General features: G+C 36.5%; 1 protein-coding gene across 7 annotated transcripts in view; it reads left to right on the top strand.

Moving 5' to 3' along the window:
• The window catches only part of LOC121378326 (unconventional myosin-XV-like), a 164235-nt gene that overhangs the window by 15479 nt on the left and 128631 nt on the right, over positions 1-20125 (top strand). The window contains exon 1 of one of the 7 annotated variants that reach the window (XM_041506438.1): positions 15052-15172. The exons of the other annotated variants lie outside the window; for them this stretch is intronic. The gene's annotated coding sequence lies outside the window, so the exon portion shown is untranslated. Of the gene's footprint in view, positions 1-15051; positions 15173-20125 lie in introns of those variants that run through there. 7 annotated transcript variants of the gene reach the window in all.

Consider the following 20125-nt stretch of genomic DNA (forward strand, 5'->3'; position numbering starts at 1 on the left):
CCATCCATTCATCCATCCATCCATCCATCCATCCATCCACTCAGTCATTAACTCATCCATCTATCCATCCATAAATCCAATCATCCAACCATGCAAAACCCACCCATCCATCCATCCATCCATCCATCCATCCATTCATCCACCCATCCATCCATCCATCCACCCATCCACCCATCACCCATCTACCCATCCATCCATCCATCCACTCAGTCATCAACTCATCCATCCATCCATAAATCAAACCATCAAACCACGTAAAACACATCCATCCATCCATCCATCCATCCATATATATATACATACATACAACCATCCATCCATCATTCCATCCATACATTCATCCATCCATCCAACCACCCAAAACCCATCCATCCACATCCACCCAATCCATGTGTCCATCTATCCATCCATTAAATTCATTCATCCATCCAATTCATTCATCCATTCAATCTATTCATCTATTTTTCTCTTTAATTCTTTCACTCTGAACACTTTATATTCCGATGTTCACCACACGGCTTAGTGCTTGCTGTTTATCTCCCACTATATCTAGATCCTGTTTGTAGGACACACCTCACAGTGATGTCTTTTACTGCTGGTTGACCCACCTGTGGGATAGGTTAAGCATGACCGCTGAATTATGAGATGCCACAGTATAAATAAATAACTGCCCTTTCAAGTTTTATGTGATCTCTGTCTAAAGATGGGACACTTAAACACAGGGCACATTTTGCCATGTCACACATAGGAAATACACATGTACTGATGTAGGTGTGCATTTGCAACTTGTGGTAGAACATCTGGATGTAAAGGAGCCTCAAAGAAACAGAGAGTCAAATGAGTGTAATGTGCGTATATAATACACGAACATTGGCGAATACATGGAAGTTTATGTGGGTATTTTTTAGAGGTGGAACATAGCCTAGTGGTAAAGTGCTCACTTCATGCACAGTTGGTCTAGGATCGATCCCCATCCGTGGGCCCATTGTGCAATTTCTCATTCCAGCCAATGCCACACAACTGGTATAACAAAGGCTATGGCATGTACTATCGTGTCTGTTGGATGGTGCTTATAAAAGATCCTTTGCTGCTAATTAATTGAAAAGAGTAGCCCATGTAGTGGTGTCATCTGGTTTCCTCTCTAATTACCCATATGGTCTTTAACCATATGTTTGATGCCATATAATCGTAATTAAAATGTGTTGAGTATGTTATTAAATAAAACATTTCTCTCTATCTTTCTATTTACGTTGATGGAATTTAATAATGGATGGATCTAACAGTAACTATATGCACAACCTGAACAATATATTGATCTGACGGTACATTTTCAGAAGTCATAGAATGTCCTCACAGTAAAAGTGTTTAAAAATTAATTTACAAATTTACCAACATGTTCAAATTCACTGGCTTTATATAGGCCTATATAGTGCTAAATTAACACTTTCTGACAACAAGCACTGTGACATGCTTCACCTCTGGCAGATGTGGCAGTATTCAGTGCTTTATTTAAAGTTGGGCCATTTCTAACTTTGACCTAGTAAGATACAGAGACTATTTCATGAGTGGTCATTGGATAACGTTTTATCTCACAATGAGTTGTTTTTGTTTTTTTAATGTATCTAATGAGCGAAAGCTACATGTAGGTGGCAGGGGTGGGGAAAAGCCATTTTTTACCGGTCTGGGACCGATTCTCGATCTCTGAGACCGAAATTATTTTTGAAAAACGCGCGTTTGCCGGTCCCACTTTTGTCATTCTTGTCGGTCCGAAGCACCTGTCCATTTCTATTATTGGAACAAATTCCTATCGGTCAAGTGGACCGGCCAGCCCAAACATCGGTATCTCGTGCATGATTTAAAATAATAAATAAATAGTGGTCAATATGGCTGGTGTTTCAGACATTTGTGATTTTAAAGTCTGCCTAAGTATATCGCCAGTCACTGAAGTTGGACCTACAGTAGTGTCAATCGACTGCCACTAGGCTAGACATTTATCAAAGTCGCTGAGCCGGTCAAGAGATTAAACAGATGTTAACGATAGCATCATTCTTGGTTTAGAAAGCCATCAAGGTATTACACTCTGATTAAAACAAAGGACCCAGAATTTGCAACTGGTTACAGTCAACACCTGTCAACACCTGTGTACGGAGCTCTGTCGGGTCGAGTGTCCTAGTCTGAAGCAAGAGGCTTTTGTGCAATACAAACTGCTTAAAATAGCATAAAATATAATGAAATAATCTATAAATGTATTTATTGTTGACTGTTCAATGTAGTGTATCCAATAATTATAAAGGATTTTAAAATTAACAAAAGGTTTCCACCTTTATTTTTAACAAGTGGGAGTAAGCAGAACAGCTACATGTACTGTTATCTCAAGAGCCAGTAGAGGTCAAATTTCATCCAATCGGTGATTACGTTATTACTCTCTTTGTCTAAACATGTGGTAGCTTAGGCTGTCAAACGCTTCCATCGGAGCCATCTTTTATTAATTTTCAGGACAGTACTGAATACTCATACTTTTTATACATATATGGGAATTAAAATTTTATTCCTTTTTTATATTATTTATTCTATTATGTAAAATATATACAATTTGTGGGGGTTTTCACTGATCATTATTGTGTGATTAAAAAAAATGTCTTCTTGTTTTCATGTTTATCGTTTCGCATTCATGATTCAAGATAAAACTATACAAATATTACTATGATTTAAAAAAATAAACCCACACTATTTGGCAAATATCGCTATTTAATTTTTTATTTTTTTTATTCGTTTCTTCCCCCCCCCCCCCCCCCGTATTGACGACATCAAGTGGGACCGATTGACAATTTTATTTTTCCCCACCCCTGGTAGGTGGATATATTTTTAAACAATGAGTTGTGAGATAAATGATATCTATCAGACTTGAATGTAGTATTCTGTTTCTTACACATCCTCAAAATCGAGGTTTTAATGTCTTTTTAAATTAAAATGTACAAACTATGCTTGTAGTCAATACACATCACAGAGAAATCGGTTTCAAGTCATTCTATTTCATTGGATAGTATGGCTGTGGTGACTGGGTCATCACCTTGGAGCAACCAATTTCAAGCCTCAAAGGTAATCTCCAGTGTATTATGTTTAGTTGGAGATGAAAATGATGTACAATGGGTGATCTCTCCTATGGGTGTAGAAGAAATACATGCTACGGGTATATATATAGAGGATATTTCATGTTTTTTGTCAAATATGATTTATATCTCATCGAGTGAAGTTTGCAGTCATAACTCACAAGTTGCGACAAGTGTGATATGATTGCAAACTTCACGAGATGAGATATAAATCATATTTGACAAAAAAACATGAAATTCTGTAATTATTGTATAACTTTTGGCAATTTACCTTTATTTATAAAATACCAGCAGCAAAATAGTTCCGGCTTTCTTACAGTGAAGATAACACTTTCTACAGTGACAATAACACATTTTAGAGTGAAATAGTGAAATTTTCACTCAAAAATATGTTATCGTCACTGAGTGACTGATAACACTTTTATTTCACTGATATTTTAAGATATTTAACTAAATATATAATAAATAGGACTCTACTGTTGTAGACATACCATTAATTGTATATTAAATGTTGTAAGATGGATTTCCCCGTCTGTAAAAAAATAAATATCTTGCTTCTAACTGACAAAGTAGCTTATAAAAGTGGGGCAACAGGTTTCTTCTGTGCCACTTTATTATACCAAGTTTCTTTATCACCATATCTTTGAAACCAAGCTAATAGCCACTGATTAAACAATGTGCTGAGGTGTTTTAACTGCAGCATCTCAGACCTTTCATTCTGAAGCATGTTTCTGTGAACTGACACATTTTGACAGGATTATACATACACATATATAAATATAAATTTATCTACCTTTAAACACTGGCTGTACAAAAATATATGAACCTTGACATTGGTGTTAATAGCTGGAGCCCATTCATATTTATGCTCGACGGGAATATACATATGGTGGCTTTTTCAACCGACTAAGTTTTGGCGAGCACTTCAAAAGACCTAGGGTTTGGCCAACAATTCATTGCTTTTCATCTTGGATGTACCTTCATTGACGGTGAAGGGTGGTGAATGGCTATATACTGGCTGGCCCCTCTGTCCCGGTGTTTGTGTGAAGACTCACTGCTATCTATTGGTTGTATAGTAAGTATGATTAATTCTTCTTTATGGCTAATGCATATTCAGGGTTAGTGTAGCAGAAAAATAAATTAATGGCTTGGACTTTAAATGTACTCATTTGTAGACTACCGTTCACAGTTGCTAAACTACTAGCTGGCCTAGCACAGTGGTTAAGATCTATAATTAGGATGATAGGCGTTGAGTTCGTATCCCAGTACCAGCTCAACCTATTTATTATATAACTAGTAAAAGATGCCAAGCCTTGGTTTTTCTCTGACCACTTAGCATAGCCAGGATTCTATGAGTCTATGAAATATATAAAATGCAGTGTGGGGGGGGGGGGGGGGGGGGGGGGGGGGGGGGGGGGGAGAGATATATGATTGGGGTGGGGCATTGTCACCATATGGCTCCCTCTGGCTATGCAAGTGTCTCTGACCCTGTTCTGGACACTATGTGGAATTGTGATATGTAATTATATATATAAACAGAAAATAAAATGAATGAAAAAAATATACAACTACAAGAATTGGAACAAAATTAACGAATGACTTGCAGTTGCTAAGTTTCACATTTTTACAAATTTTGAATGATTGCTAATTGATGAATGTGTTTCTGAATGTACATGTACATGGTTCCTTTTTTATAAAGTCCAATGAAAATGATTCTATAATTTACATGTATATCACATATCATGGATTGGTACGTATTGTCCACTTCTCGTCAGTTCTACTGCCCGAGGCACTACCCATTATCGGTGATATCTGTGTGTGTGTGGCACCCTACTTGAATAATCTGTCTGATGGGTCAGATGACACAATAGTAGACAAGATGGCTTCATTCTTATAAGATTCATATCTGGATGAGCACTATAAATCCTCAGCCCATTTTCCTTAACGAAAACTATATGGACCTAAAAATTGACTCCCATGATATTATATGGAAATACTAGATTATTACATGGTATACTACTATTTACTTTCATTATACATTTGTACTATCGGTTGAGTGTTCGCTAAAGATGCTTGTGTCGCAGGATCCAACCACCTCAGTGGATCCATTCAACTGATTGGGTTTTTTCTCGTTCCAACCAGTGCACCACAGCTGGTCAAAGGTTGTGGTATGTGCTTTCCTATCTGTGGAAAAGTGCATATAAAAGATCCCATACAATCATAAATAAAATGTGTTGAGTGCATTGTTAAATAAAACATTTCCTTCATTCATTCCATTTCTGTTATCCAATTACAGTAGAATCTCGTTGGCTCGACCTCGGAAGGGTGGAACACCCCGTGATGCTCGAACCAAGAAACAAGTCCCGAGATTTTGGTTCGGTAAATCATTATACCAACTGCTGATGGATCGAACATGTCCAGGGTCGACTATAAGCCTTCCCTCGAACCAAATTATCGGTCCCGTCAGTGTAATTAGTTATATTTCTCTCAAACCGCTGATGTGTAAGGTATCAAAAAACATGCAGCTGAAAAAATGGTCCATGAGACGACTAATTGCTGCGCATGCGCAGCTGGTTATTACAACCTTCTGACTGATTATGTAGGCGGAACAAACTATAGATGAATCGGGGAATCGTAACAATAGCCATGCAATCTTTTCTTTACCACACTTGCCGTGTTGTTTGTTAAGAGGCTATGTGCAGTGATCTTTCAAGTACAGCTAGTATTACAGTAACTGTTAGATTAATTAACTTGGATCGTAATGCCAATCAAACAATTAGCACACGCCTGGGCCTTGGCTTAGAGATTAACTTTGAACATATCGCAAGCAGACCGTTTGTAGACTTACGGGCATCGGTACCCTGTTTTAATCGATTGAACTAATGGGTGATTTAATCAACTGTAATCACTTCAGCGCACACAGGGGCCTCAGCTGCACTCAATAATTTCTAATAAATATTTTTACTCAAACATTTTGCTATATAAAACCTTGATGAAGTGTTAAAGTTTGCATTTACCAAAATTATGTTTCATCTTTTTCAACTTTCAAACTGATATCACGGAAATATCCGATGTTGACCGAATGGTTAGGTCGAACTACCCGATGGGTCGAACTCTTTCTCGAGCACCGAGGGTGTTCGAGCCAACGGGATTCAACTGTATAAAGGAATTTGTTGTGGTCTAATTTTGGATATCAGTATATACCTGTACATGTACATGTAGTATAAGCTGAACTTCTGTAGGACACAGCTTATATACTAAGTCATCGAGTTATTTGCGTCATAAACATTGAACAGTATTGAGAAACATTGTACTCCATTCCTTATGGGCATCAGTGAAAGAAAAAAAAGAAGATACACTGGATGAACTGAAAAAGGCCATTTTAATGATAAATGACAAATAAAAGTCAACAAGGCCCACTTTCATCAGTTATTTAAAATTGCAATTCTCACTGAGCCATGACAAACAGTGTTCAAATATCAACCATAGCAAAACTAATGGTTAACATTATTTTGTTTAGGACAATACCTATTAACATATTGCTAGAGCCCAATTGACAGTGCCATAAAAAACACTCACATATATACTGGGTGAGGAGTGGCGAACCTAAATAACTTTGTTGTACAGAGGCCTAATTCACTAAACTCTCACAACTTTGCGATCTTGCAGTGCAATGCTAAAAAACTTGCAAAGAGGATGCTTTGTTGTCTAACAGAGTCCAAGAGAACTTTGTGAATTAGGCCCCTGGTGTGTGCCAAAACTAGTTCTCGTTGAGCAAATGGAAGATAACTCTAACCATGATTGAAGATTTCGGATGTTACTACGTGTGTATAGACCAAAACTGGGTGTGGTGGGAAACATTTCTTTAAATTCCAGTTTTATATATTATATTTTTAGCAATAAATATTTCAATACAAAAATGTATTTAATAAAATATAGTTTTGCAGTAAATGTTAATATTATGTTCCAAGTCAATGAACATTTTGTAGTTTTAAAATTAATATTCATTTAATAACATCTTTAAGCTTTAAACTATGACTATATGGTATATAACAGATGGTTATTTCAAACAATGTTGAGCAAAAGAGAGAGGAAACCTGCTTCTGGTATATAAAGGCAACTCCCATTGATAAAGTAGTGTGGGATCTTAAGTATATGTACTTTCCCATAGACAGGACAATACATACCACAGCCTTTAATGTACCTGCCATGGAGCACTGGTTGGAACATAGGAAAAAGACTGAAGTCCATCAAGGGGTATTGATCTTGCAGCCCATGACACTGCAGGCTTATAATAGAGATCATATTTAAGTACTGGACAGTAAAACCCAACCTCACCTTGACTCTGCTTAACATGAGTTTAATATCAAATATGAAAGTAATAAAATGTATGAATGTTTTAACACCTCAAGATAGTGTAAACCATTGGCTGGTGAGTGTCTGTTCAGACATCTATAAACAAAAACAATGGTCAGGAAACTCGGTGTGACCCTGGCGAAGAGCTGATATAATCTTTATAACCATCCCACTGCATGGTCAAGTTATGCTACATAAAGAGATTCATGTACACACGTACATTTTATTTTCTTGCCCACTGGACAGGGTTATCCAGCTTTTGCATGGTGCTAGAAAAATCTGTCTGACCCTAGGGCTAGATAAATCTGTCTGACCCTAGGGCTAGATAAATCTGTCTGACCCGAGGGCTAGATAAATCTGTCCGACCCGAGGGCTAGATAAATCTGTCCGACCCGAGGGCTAGATAAATCTGTCCGACCCGAGGGCTAGATAAATCTGTCCGACCCGAGGGCTAGATAAATCTGTCCGACCCTAGGGCTAGATAAATCTGTCCGACCCTAGGGCTAGATAAATCTGTCGGACCCGAGGGCTAGATAAATCTGTCTGACCCGAGGGCTAGATAAATCTGTCTGACCCTAGGGCTAGATAAATCTGTCTGACCCTAGGGCTAGAAAAATCTGTCTGACCCTAGGGCTAGATAAATCTGTCTGACCCTAGGGCTAGATAAATCTGTCTGACCCTAGGGCTAGAAAAATCTGTCTGACCCTAGGGCTAGATAAATCTGTCTGACCCGAGGGCTAGACGATTTCTACATACGCGTGACGTCATAACTCATGTTTTACGACGATTGACATTATTACTCATGGTTTTCAAAATTCTGTTTGCCATTTCACCTTGTATCATTGTTTTAAAAATATTTAAACAAATTAATATTTTCAACTTTGTATTTATTGTTAAGTAGTTGTACATTTATGTCATTGCATAAGTTGGACTATTTTTCAACGTATGTTTAAATGAGTTTCATTATTTGGAGGTGAAATGTTTACAAATCGTTCAACAATACACAAACTGTATGTAGCTTACAAATTTAACCTCGGCCCTCACAAAAAACATTTTGTCCCTCGGGTTGGAATTGCCTTATCTATACCTCACAATGGTGATAGATTCTATTAGTACATGCATGCCCATTGGAGAGAACACTATAAGATTTTTTTTCACACTTGATATCTCACTTGAGGGTATATATGCTAAAGCAGTTGATTGGCTGCTTCACATTGATGACCTAGATACCAAAGCCGCACCATCCAGTGAAATTAATAGTAATGAAACTGATTGCTGTTAGGATGTATAAGTTGATTTTGCATGTTAATGTGCCATAAATAATTTGCAACATTAGTTCTAGAGCTGGGCGGTATTAAAATTTCAGGTTCGTTATCGGTATCAGTATTTTTGGGGTGATTTACCTCGGTATCGGTATGGTATTCAGTATTGATACAATACCGATTCTGATATCGAGCAGTATTTTCAGTATACTTGGCTTTAAATGCATCTCCGAGTTATGTCTCGCCCACTAATTTCATCTAAATAAAATTAAATTCCATACACAAGGCCCTCATCTCTCTCTTCTTTCAGCTATTTTGCGTTCGTCAGATATATTGTTAATGCTTTACTAAATGGCTGATAATATTTTTCAATACCTAAATTTCAGTATTTAGAAATTTGCATGGTACGGTAAATTGGTATTGACATGATACCGATACCGAATGGTATATATGGTATGCCACCCAGCTCTAATTCTTTTAACCCGTTTCTAAAAGGGACAGACCCTAGTTTTTAAACACTAAGGCATAATTTTCACCTAGTAGACTCTAGTTTCAACCCGTAACAATAGACACTAATTTACAAGCCTGTAATAAATTTGGATAAAACAAAGTGAAACAAGAGTCTGTGACATTGAAATACCCTTAAAAATAACACTAAAACGTGATTCCATAATCATTACTTCTCAGACGCACGTGCGTTTTTAAAAATATGCAAAATGCACTTTGTGGTATTAGAAACACCAGGATGACCAGAAACACTTCGGTTCTACGGAAATGGATAATCTAAACAATAAAATATAAGTAATGTTTGATTTCAGTGATCATAAATGGCTCTAATAGTGAAAAATATGTCTTAGTGTTTAAAAACTAGGGTCTGTTCCTTTAAGAAAGAGATTGCTACACTGATGTCTGTTGAGTACTATTTATCTCACAACTCGTTGTTAACAAGCTGAGTGTGAGTTCACTTTCACTTATTAGGTTTGTATTCCAGCAACTTATACTTACTGGTCTCTGACAGTTGTAAGAAGGATTGTTTCTTTCGCCCATCTCTCTCTCAAGTCCTGCTTTGCATATCCCATTTTTCATTCAGACATTAAATTTAGGACATCAGTTATATGGTCATGATGGGTTAGAGAAAAATGGAACGGGAAAAACCTGAATTTCATTTTGTGTAACTCATAAATTGTTCAAGAAAGTTTTCAATTCTCAAAGGCTAAAGATATCCAGTACTCATCTGATGCGCGGTCGGTCTAGGATCCATCCATTGAGGTATTTCTCATATATATCAAAGGACATGGTATGTGCTGTCATGTCTGTTGGATGGTGCATATAAAAGATGCCTTGCTACTAATAGAGAAATGTAGTGGGTTTCCTCTCTAAATCTGTATGTCAGAATTACCAAATGTTTGACATCCAACAGTCGATGATTAATTAATCAATGTGCTCTAGTGGTGTCATTAAACAAAACAAACTTTACTTTTAACTTTGCTGAAGATGTCCATGTACAGAGTGGTATTCTTTGTTACACACATTGTAACAGCAGGTGTCTGATATTAAAGTAACAGACCCTAGTTTTTAAACACTGAGGTTTATTTTTCACTATTAGAGTGGCTTTTAATAAACTGAAATCATACATTACTTTGATTTTATTGTTTACCATAGATTATTCATTTCAGTAAGTGTTTCTGGTCATCCTGGTGCAATTAATATCACAAAATGCATTTGTAATATTTTTAAAAATTCACGTGTCTGAAAAGTAACGGTTGTAGAGTCAAATTCTAGTCTATTTTTAAAAGGCATTTCACCATTTCAGCGTCACAACCTTTTGTTTCTCTCTCTCTCTCTCTCTCTCTCTCTCTCTCTCTCTCTCTCTCTCTCTCTCTCTCTCTCTCTCTCTCTCTCTCTCTCTCTCTCTCTCTCTCTCTCTCTCTCTCTCTCTCTCTCTCTCTCTCTCTGTTATAACTTTTCCAGATATGTTACAGGTTTCTAGATTAACAAAACTTAGCGTCCATTTTTACGAGGTGAAATTAGGGCCTGCACCTTTAACCAGTAAATGAGTTTTTAAGCAATAATATATTCTGTCTTGAACTCATTAGAAAGAAAGAAATGTTTTATTTAACGATGCACTCAACACATTTTATTTATGGTTATATGGCGTCAGACATATGGTTAAGGACCACACAGATTTTGAGAGGAAACCCGCTGTCGCCACTATATGGGCTACTCTTCCGATTAGCAGCAAGGGATCTTTTATTTGCGCTTCCCACAGGCAGGATAGCACAAACCATGGCCTTTGTTGAACCAGTTATGGATCACTGGTCGGTGCAAGTGGTTTACACCTACCCATTGAGCCTTGCGGAGCACTCACTCAGGGTTTGGAGTCGGTATCTGGATTAAAAATCCCATGCCTCGACTGGGGTCCGAACCCAGTACCTACCAGCCTGTAGACCGATGGCCTACCACGACGCCACCGAGGCCGGTGAACTCATTAGCTACATGTAGTTGCAACAAAGCAGTAGTTTTAAGGCTGACTAAATGTATCTTCTTTAAAATTATGTGTCGTCGTTAATTAGACCTTTATGGCACACACACACACACACACACACACACACACACATATATATATATTACAATGGATTCATAAGTTCTGATTTGAATGTTTTAACATTTAACTTTTATTTTTTTGTAATAAAAGTTTATAGAGTGCATGCAAGACAAAGAAAACCTCATAGATCAAACCCTTCAGTCTGATAAACTAAAGCACTTTCCTTAAATGCATTTAGTTAGCCTGAGGATATACCCTATGTGCACACATGCATGTTAAATAAAAATAGTCATATAATTGTGCTGTTAAGAATTGCTGGATATTTATGTGAGCTATAGAATTATATAATTGCACTGAAAGTTTTATCTATGTTAGTTACATATACATATAACTCTGCAAAATAAACAGTATAAACAGGAAATGAAAAGAGTATTTGCTAAATGATATCTAACCACATATTTCAATGTATCATGGCTATTTGTTGTTTTTTATATGGTTATTTTGACGCATGGTCAAGAGAGGAAGAAAGGAAACCCACTGCAGCAAGGGATCTTTTATATGCACTTTCCCACAGACAATACAGTACATACATGTGTGTACCCTGGCCTTTGATGAACCAGTCTTGGTGCACCAACCCCTGCTATTGCCCATGGCAATCACCAATGCAATAGAGTCTTTAATTCTCTGTGGCACGTTTTTGTCGTGGACAACATATTCTTTTTTTGTTGTTCAATGGCATGGGGTTTTTTGCCATAGACATTTTCTTAACTGTAGGGGTTGGTGCACTGGTTGGGATGGGGAAGAAACACCAAGTCAGTTGAGGGCTCCTTCTATTCACTGCAACTTAGGCGAACACTCTACCATTGAGCTATATCCCACCTCCAGTGTAAACAGCTGTTCAGAAAAACGTCTTGTTAGAATGGATCTAAATATAGATTTAACTTTTCATGGTGTGGCATTATCCATCCATATGTTTGTCCATTTGTCCATTTGTCAATATGTCCAACAGTAATTTTTTCTTTTCCGGGGCATATCTTTTTACTGCCAGTTCAAATAAATTGGCTAATCAAACCTTGTATGCAGATACTTGGGATGGGGGTGTGTTGCATGCCTTAACTAGGTCACTGCAACCTACTTTTCATCAAACTCGTAACGGGCATATCATGTACCTCATCAGTACTCTTGTTTTTCAAACTATTGACCACATTCATATTGTCATATCCCAATACATGTAACACACAACCAAAAACAAACAAAAACAACCGTGCAAACAGACCTTTCTGGTGAATTTCGTTTTTGTCAAAATATATTCACCTAATTCAATTTTATTTTGTATTTGTTAGTTCCATTGATGAGTAACATCTTAAATTGTAATGGGTAGTACATACATCGGCTTACCTCGTAATATGTACATGTAACGTACATTGGCTTAAATCTTAGTATATGTAGTATGTAACATCCATTGATGAGTAACATCTAAGATTCTTGAATTGTAATGTTTAGTATGTAATGTACATCGGCTTAACTAGTAATATGTAGTATGTAGCGTACATTGGCTTGAATCTTAGTATGTGTACATGTAGTATGTAACATACAGGCCGGTACAATAATGTACTTGTGACACCGTTTATAAGGCGTATTCTTTACTTTTACTACATTGTTCTGTTTCAAGGCAGTTTGTAGGTGTATTGTTCCTATATTGATGTTCTCAATAGATAAGATACTCTGTGTTCTTAACACTTTGCTGGACTTGTCACACAGATGAGAATATACTGTCACGCTGGTCTTTGTGAAGGGTTGATGAAGAGATACGCGCCGCGTAAGTCCTGGTCGACATACCTGCTACAAAAGCCCTATCTTGTTAAGCACCTTTTTCATGTCACTATTATGTGAGCTGTTTGTACACTGTGCATCCCCTGTGAATGGAGAATTCAGGTCTTTCAAGGTTCTGGAAGATGATGGACAGTTTACCTGATGTATAATTTATAGTCCTTTCATGACTGATGCTATAATGGCCAGCACTGCATGCAGAGAAAAGAAGGATGTTGTAATCAATGGGGTACGGCTTGCTGGAGGTGCGACATACAATGTAGCACATATTCCACCATCTTTGATGTATACAGTGAAACACATCAAAACCAGAACCTCAAGAAACTGTATTTTTTAAATTTTTAAACCCAGATGTTTTTCACTGTACCATTTTAAATATCAGTACAGAACTGAGTCTCATGCACTAAGCTGGATACCTCTTAAAACCACTTGTTTTTGTTCATCCCATGAGTGTCCAAATTACAGGGGTTTCACTGTAATTTATATGTTGAAAAAAAGAGAGTAAAGTTTGTTTTATTTAACGACACCACTAGAGCACATTGATTTTTAATCTTATCATCGGCTATTGGATGTCAAACATATGGTCGTTCTGACACTGTTTTTTAGAGGAAACCCGCTGTCACCACAAAGGCTACTCTTTTACGACAGGCAGCAAGGGATGTTTTATTTGCGCTTCCCACAGGCAGGATAGCACAAACCATGGCCTTTGTTGAACCAGTTATGGATCACTGGTCAGTGCAAGTGGTTTACACCTACCCATTGAGCCTTGCGGAGCACTCACTCAGGGTTTGGAGTCGGTATCTGGATTAAAAAACCCATGCCTCGACTGTGATCTGAACCCAGTACCTACCAGCCTGTAGACTGATGGCCTAACCACAATACCACCAAGGCCGGATTTATATGTTGAATAACAAAACAAAATGTAAAAAAAAAAATTCTTGTAATAAAATTAATTTGGTAAATGGACAAAATGGGCCTAAAATCATTAGTGATTTGAAACGGACAAAAACTAAATGGATTGAAAGAGAAATATAAAGTAAATTAAAGTTAATTCATATTTGCATTTCTTTTGTTGTTCAGGATACAGAGAGAATAATAAACTTAGTACCATGCATGCAGTTATTATAACTGCATTTCTGTCCCTTGTGCAGTAATATTCAGATGCCACAATTAAGCTTTAAAAACTTCTTTGTTTTAAAATCACATACCGGGGTAACACATGTATGTAGACAAATAATTTAATACTACATTTGTGACTTTTATACATTGATATATTCACACAAAAAAAAAACAATTCTTTTATTACAATTAAGTTAAACAAAACTCATGTCATTTAAAAAGCATGTAAACTAGTTTATTTCAGCATTGCCATGATCATGTGTTTTAAAGTCATTCCATTTGTGATGTGATTTTCCGCATTTTAACAAAGGATAACACTCTATGTTTAAAGACATCATGCAATCAAAATTGAGTAAATCATATTAATAGCAGAATCTTTTAGGTGTAATTATATGCAAATACAAAAGAAAAACCCAAACAATTATAACATTTCATGTCATAGTTATAAATGTTTGACAAGGATTATGTGTACTTAATCGGTTTGTTCTACTGGTGGTGTTAAACAAACAAATTTATCTTCTAGTAAGTTTGAATGTACCGGTAATTATACTTTATAGATATCGATTTAAAAAAAAAAGAGTCTTTAACAGACATTCTATTTGCATTGGACTTTCACTTTCCTTGTGTAATATTATATAACATACATGTATATGTTCCTGTATACTTGTATCATTTAGAGCCTCATTCTTTAGTCCGGTACCTGTCCCGTATGTGTACAGGTATATAATATATTATTGTATATAGGCCTATATACAAGTACCTGTTGGTTTGCTTGTATTAATATATAGTTGGCCTAGTGCCAGATATAGGGCCAATCACACCACACTGTCAAGTGCATGTTAGTTTAGTTTTGTGTTTTGTCTGAAGGGATTACCGCTGCTGGGTAAGCTGTCTGAACATTGCTTTATCTGGGCACTGACACACGGATCTGTCATACGATTACTCCCAAGGTATTTTCTTTTTAATTTTAAAAACGTTTAAATTAAATTTTGGTTGGTTTGACCTGAGGTGAATGAAACTATATTAAAGTCATCTTTGTTATATAATATACATGCACATTAATGTCTTTACAGGTCTTCTATAAGTGTACATGTATTTTGTTTATGACAAAAAGTATTTGGGGTTTATTTTTAAATTTTTTTATTGAATTATAGTAATTGTACATAGGTACATGTTCATGCATGCTTTGCATGCACACACAAACACACTTACACAAACACACACATACATACACAGACACACACCTGCACACACACTTACACACACACACACACACACACACACACACACACACATACACACACACACATACACATACACATACACATACACACACACCACACAGACACACACACCCACACACACACCCACACAGACACACACACACACACACACACAGACAAGGACCAATATCTCAATATAAAATTAAGTAACTGGAAGTCAGTTCATGTGATTTTTATCTAGATAAGTCAGTTACGTGAATTATATTTACATAACCAGAGAATTACCTAATCATTCAATTACCGTAACCATGCATAGAGCTTGCATTTTAATGACAATTCTACTAAACGCAAATTAGGCTATGATATTTTGTTGTGGCATATTGACAGTAAATATTGTAAGTGTAAATAATGTATGTAACTAATATGACCTGAATGAATGTATTGATTAGTAAGTGGCCTCATTATAGATATAGCATTTCTACGACAGTAACCTTTTGTACTTATATAGATTGTGTACTGGCCTCACTGTTGCAGTGTGCCGGTGAGTGTTTAATACATTAATATAGCTGATTTCCGTTTGTGCCCAGGACAACATGCTTGAACCTTATTAGATATTAGTTTAAAAATTAATGTTGAAGTATGTATGAAGCTGAACCCCTAAAATGTTTATAGCTGTTTGGCAAATGTGGTCAGAACAAAAAATTTGTAGTCAAATTCATTGTTAAGACTTTTAATTTAGATATGAAGAATGGTAAGTTAATATTATATTGAAAAGTAGTTGCCAAATCCAAACTCTGTATATTGAAGTACTTTTAAAATTAAATAAAAAAATGTATCTACAGCCTTGGGGCCAGTTTTAAGAGGTATCCAGTTTAGAAAGGTTATCTTCTGCACAAACCGGCCTCGGTGGCGTCATGGTTAGGCCATCGGTCTACAGGCTGGTAGGTACTGGGTTCGGATCCCAGTCAAGGCATGGGATTTTTAATCCAGATACCGACTCCAAACCCTGAGTGAGTGCTCCGCAAGGCTCAATGGGTAGGTGTAAACCACTTGCACCGACCAGTGATCCATAACTGGTTCAACAAAGGCCATGGTTTGTGTATCCTGCCTGTGGGAAGCGCAAATAAACGATCCCTTGCTGTAATCAGAAAGAGTAGCCCATGAAGTGGCGACAGCAGGTTTCCTCTCAAAATCTGTGTGGTCCTTAACCATATGTCTGATGCCATATAACCATAAATTAAATGTGTTGAGTGCGTCGTTAAATAAAACATTTCTTTCTTTCTTTTTCTTTCTTCTGCACAAATATTTAAAAAGGGACCATGAAAAACATCTGAGAGAGAAAGTGACAGACACACACACACACACACACACACACACACACACACACACACACACACACACACACACACACACACACACACACACACAGATAGATAGCACTCAATCCCTGGTGACATTCAGTATCTCACATATATGCTGTGGTAAATCATGTTAAACTAATTAGTGTGTGCTGATCTGGCCAATCCTCAGTGTGTTAGTAATCTGCTGTTATCTTGGCAGACAAGTGGAGGTGTATGTCTGTAGTCCTGTTATGATTTAAATACAAAGCTTACGTATCTACATGTTCAATTAGCCTGGCCACTTACACAGGGAGTGAGGTGTGTGTGTGTGTATATATATATATATATATATATATATATATATATATATATATATATATATATATATATATATATATATATACACAGTGGAACTCCTCTAAACCGGACACCCTATGGACCAAGTAAAAAGTCCTGTTTTCAGAGGTATCTGGTTTAGAGAGGTTCTCTTTAACACAGATATTTACAAATGGACCAAGTAAAATGTCCGGTTTTGAAGAAATTCCGGTTTACAGAGGGTCCTGTTTTGAGGGGTTGCACTGTGTATATACAAGGTGCTATCAGTCATCTGGTAGCTAGCTGGTGTAATGGGTCAGTATTCAATGGGTCAACTGCTACTGCCATCATGCCACATTATATATTATACAATGATTTAAACCATACTTGTTACTAAAATGTTAAACTATCTTAAAATTCCAACTACATGTATTAAGGAATTAAAATGTCCTGAGGTGAATAAAATTATATGCATTGAGACTAAAAACAGACTGAATGGATTTAAAACAACACAAGCTAAGGAAATTAAGGGAACCAAATAAGTAAATTAAGTAAGGGAACCAAATAAGTTCATGTAAGGGAGCCAAATAAGTAAGTTAAGTAAGGGAGCCAAATAAGTAAGTTAAGTAAGGAGCCAAATAAGTAAGTTAAGTAAGGGAGCCAAATAAGTAAGTTAAGTAAGGGAGCCAAATAAGTAAGTTAAGTAAGGGAACCAAATAAGTAAATTAAGTAAGGGAACCAAATAAGTAAGTTAAGTAAGGGAGCCAAATAAGTAAATTAAGTAAGGGAACCAAATAAGTAAATTAAGTAAGGGAGCCAAATAAGTAAGTTAAGTAAGGGAGCCAAATAAGTAAATTAAGTAAGGGAACCAAATAAGTTCATGTAAGGGAGCCAAATAAGTAAGTTAAGTAAGGGAGCCAAATAAGTAAGTTAAGTAAGGGAGCCAAATAAGTAAGTTAAGTAAGGGAGCCAAATAAGTAAGTTAAGTAATAAAAAGGTCTGATTGAAAGATAAAAATAGCAAAAGCCACTGGGCTGATTTTCATTAAGTCCATGGGGCCAAACTAAGTTCAGTCTTTGAATCCAATGGGATTCAGCTAGAATCCAAAGCCACTCTGCTATGTTGAGGGTTATGCTGTTTTGTTCTGATTGGGTATCTTTTCAAGCATGTGACAAACATAATTGTGTTGAGGTTGATTAAAATGTGGAGCTGCACGAGGGGCTTTAAAAGTTTTATTGTGTTTAATGTTGTGATGGTGGTCTGAGAGACGCCTGCTGAAATCTCCATTATAGCTATACACAGATCTTAGACCGATTACAAATACATGTACATTGTTGCAGGCTATCGAAATAACCTGCTTTCCAGGGTCATTTTTTTGTGATTAACAATTTTAGACCAATTCTATAAAAAATAATATAATATGGTCATGAATCGGTCAACAGGCAAAAGCCTGTATTAAGACTTCTCCATATATTATACTAGCTCCAGTACTTAATGGGGGTGGGACATAGTCCAGTGGTAAAGCGTGCAATTGGTCTGGGATTGATCCCCGTTGGTGGGCCCATTTGGCTATTTCTCATTCCAGCCAGTGCACCATGATTGGCATATCAAAGACTGTGGTATGTACTACCCTGTATGTGGGAAGAAATGCATGCAGTGTTACATGTTACGTGACATCACATACCACCTTGCTAATAGAATGATGTACCAGTAATCAACAGGTAGCAACAACTGTCTACCTCCTAAATGAGAACAATTAACCAATGAAAAAGGGCACATTGTTGTCAAGGGACGTGTGCCAGATGTTTTTTCTAGCAGTGCTTTCGGGCACCAGTTAATTGATCTAGAATAATAGATTTTTGTCAACCAACATCGATATATAGGCATGGCAAAATGCTTTGATTTGATTTAATTGAACTAACTGCTAACTAATTGCTAACAGTTATCCTCAATTCCAAACTGACATCTGATACCGGTAGCTAAAGTGAGTGAGAATGTATGTCTCGGCCATACAATGAGATGTAAGCATTTGGCAAGACAATAAATTGAAGTGAATTGAAATGTCCATTAGGCAAACCACTCATAGATATCTCAGTCAGATTAGATTAATGCATGTACATTGTGGCATGCTATGAATATAATCTGCTTTTAACTTTTTTCTTTTCTTTTTTTTCGTAATTCACAAATTATAGGCTAATATGTTAAAATATTGACTCATAAAAATCACCTTAATTGTTTTTTTAGGTTCCCAACCATTTTGTTTTCTTTCTCTTCTCGCGCACTAAAATGATGAGTTGGCTTATTTCTTAAAATTGGCATATTTAACCCTGAGCTAATCTGATTTGAATATGTAAAGCCATTAAATTTAATTGATGTGTTAGGCATTAAGCAATCCTGATTTGGTTACATTAGCATATCATTAGCATATCAGTATGATCACGGTATCACACCTGCATGGATGTGGGGCTCTTCAGTTCGTAAGGAAAGGAATGTTTATTTAATGACACCTCAACACATTTTAAACTGCGGCTATTTGGTGACTAATGTATGTTTATTTTGACATGGTCAAGTACAGTGTATAAGAGAGGCTATATATACTCCTACAGAAAAGGCGGCAAAGGATTTTAAGGATGCATTTCCCATAGACCAGACAGTACTTAACACAGGGCTATAGTTCTGGCACTCGCCAAATTCGCCAATTGCGAATTTTAAAAACAATTGGTAAATTTTATTTTAATTTGGCAAATAAATTTTATGTAATAATTGTATTTTTTTTAGAAAATAACTTGGTTTTTGCAATTTTTAAGTTTAAATAGATGATTTGGTGACTTTTTTTTGTTCACGCAGAGCTTACCCTGTTAACACATTGATGCACAGCCTTTGATGTAACAGTTGTAGGTCACGGATTAAATTGGGGGAGAAACCTGGGTCCATTGAGTTGATCAAACATAATTATACACTCTAGAGTTAAAGTTTGTTTTATTTAACGACTCCACTAGAGCACATTGATTTTTATTAATCACCG

The sequence above is a fragment of the Gigantopelta aegis genome, chromosome 8, assembly GCF_016097555.1.
Source record: "Gigantopelta aegis isolate Gae_Host chromosome 8, Gae_host_genome, whole genome shotgun sequence".
NCBI classification, from domain to species: domain Eukaryota; kingdom Metazoa; phylum Mollusca; class Gastropoda; order Neomphalida; family Peltospiridae; genus Gigantopelta; species Gigantopelta aegis.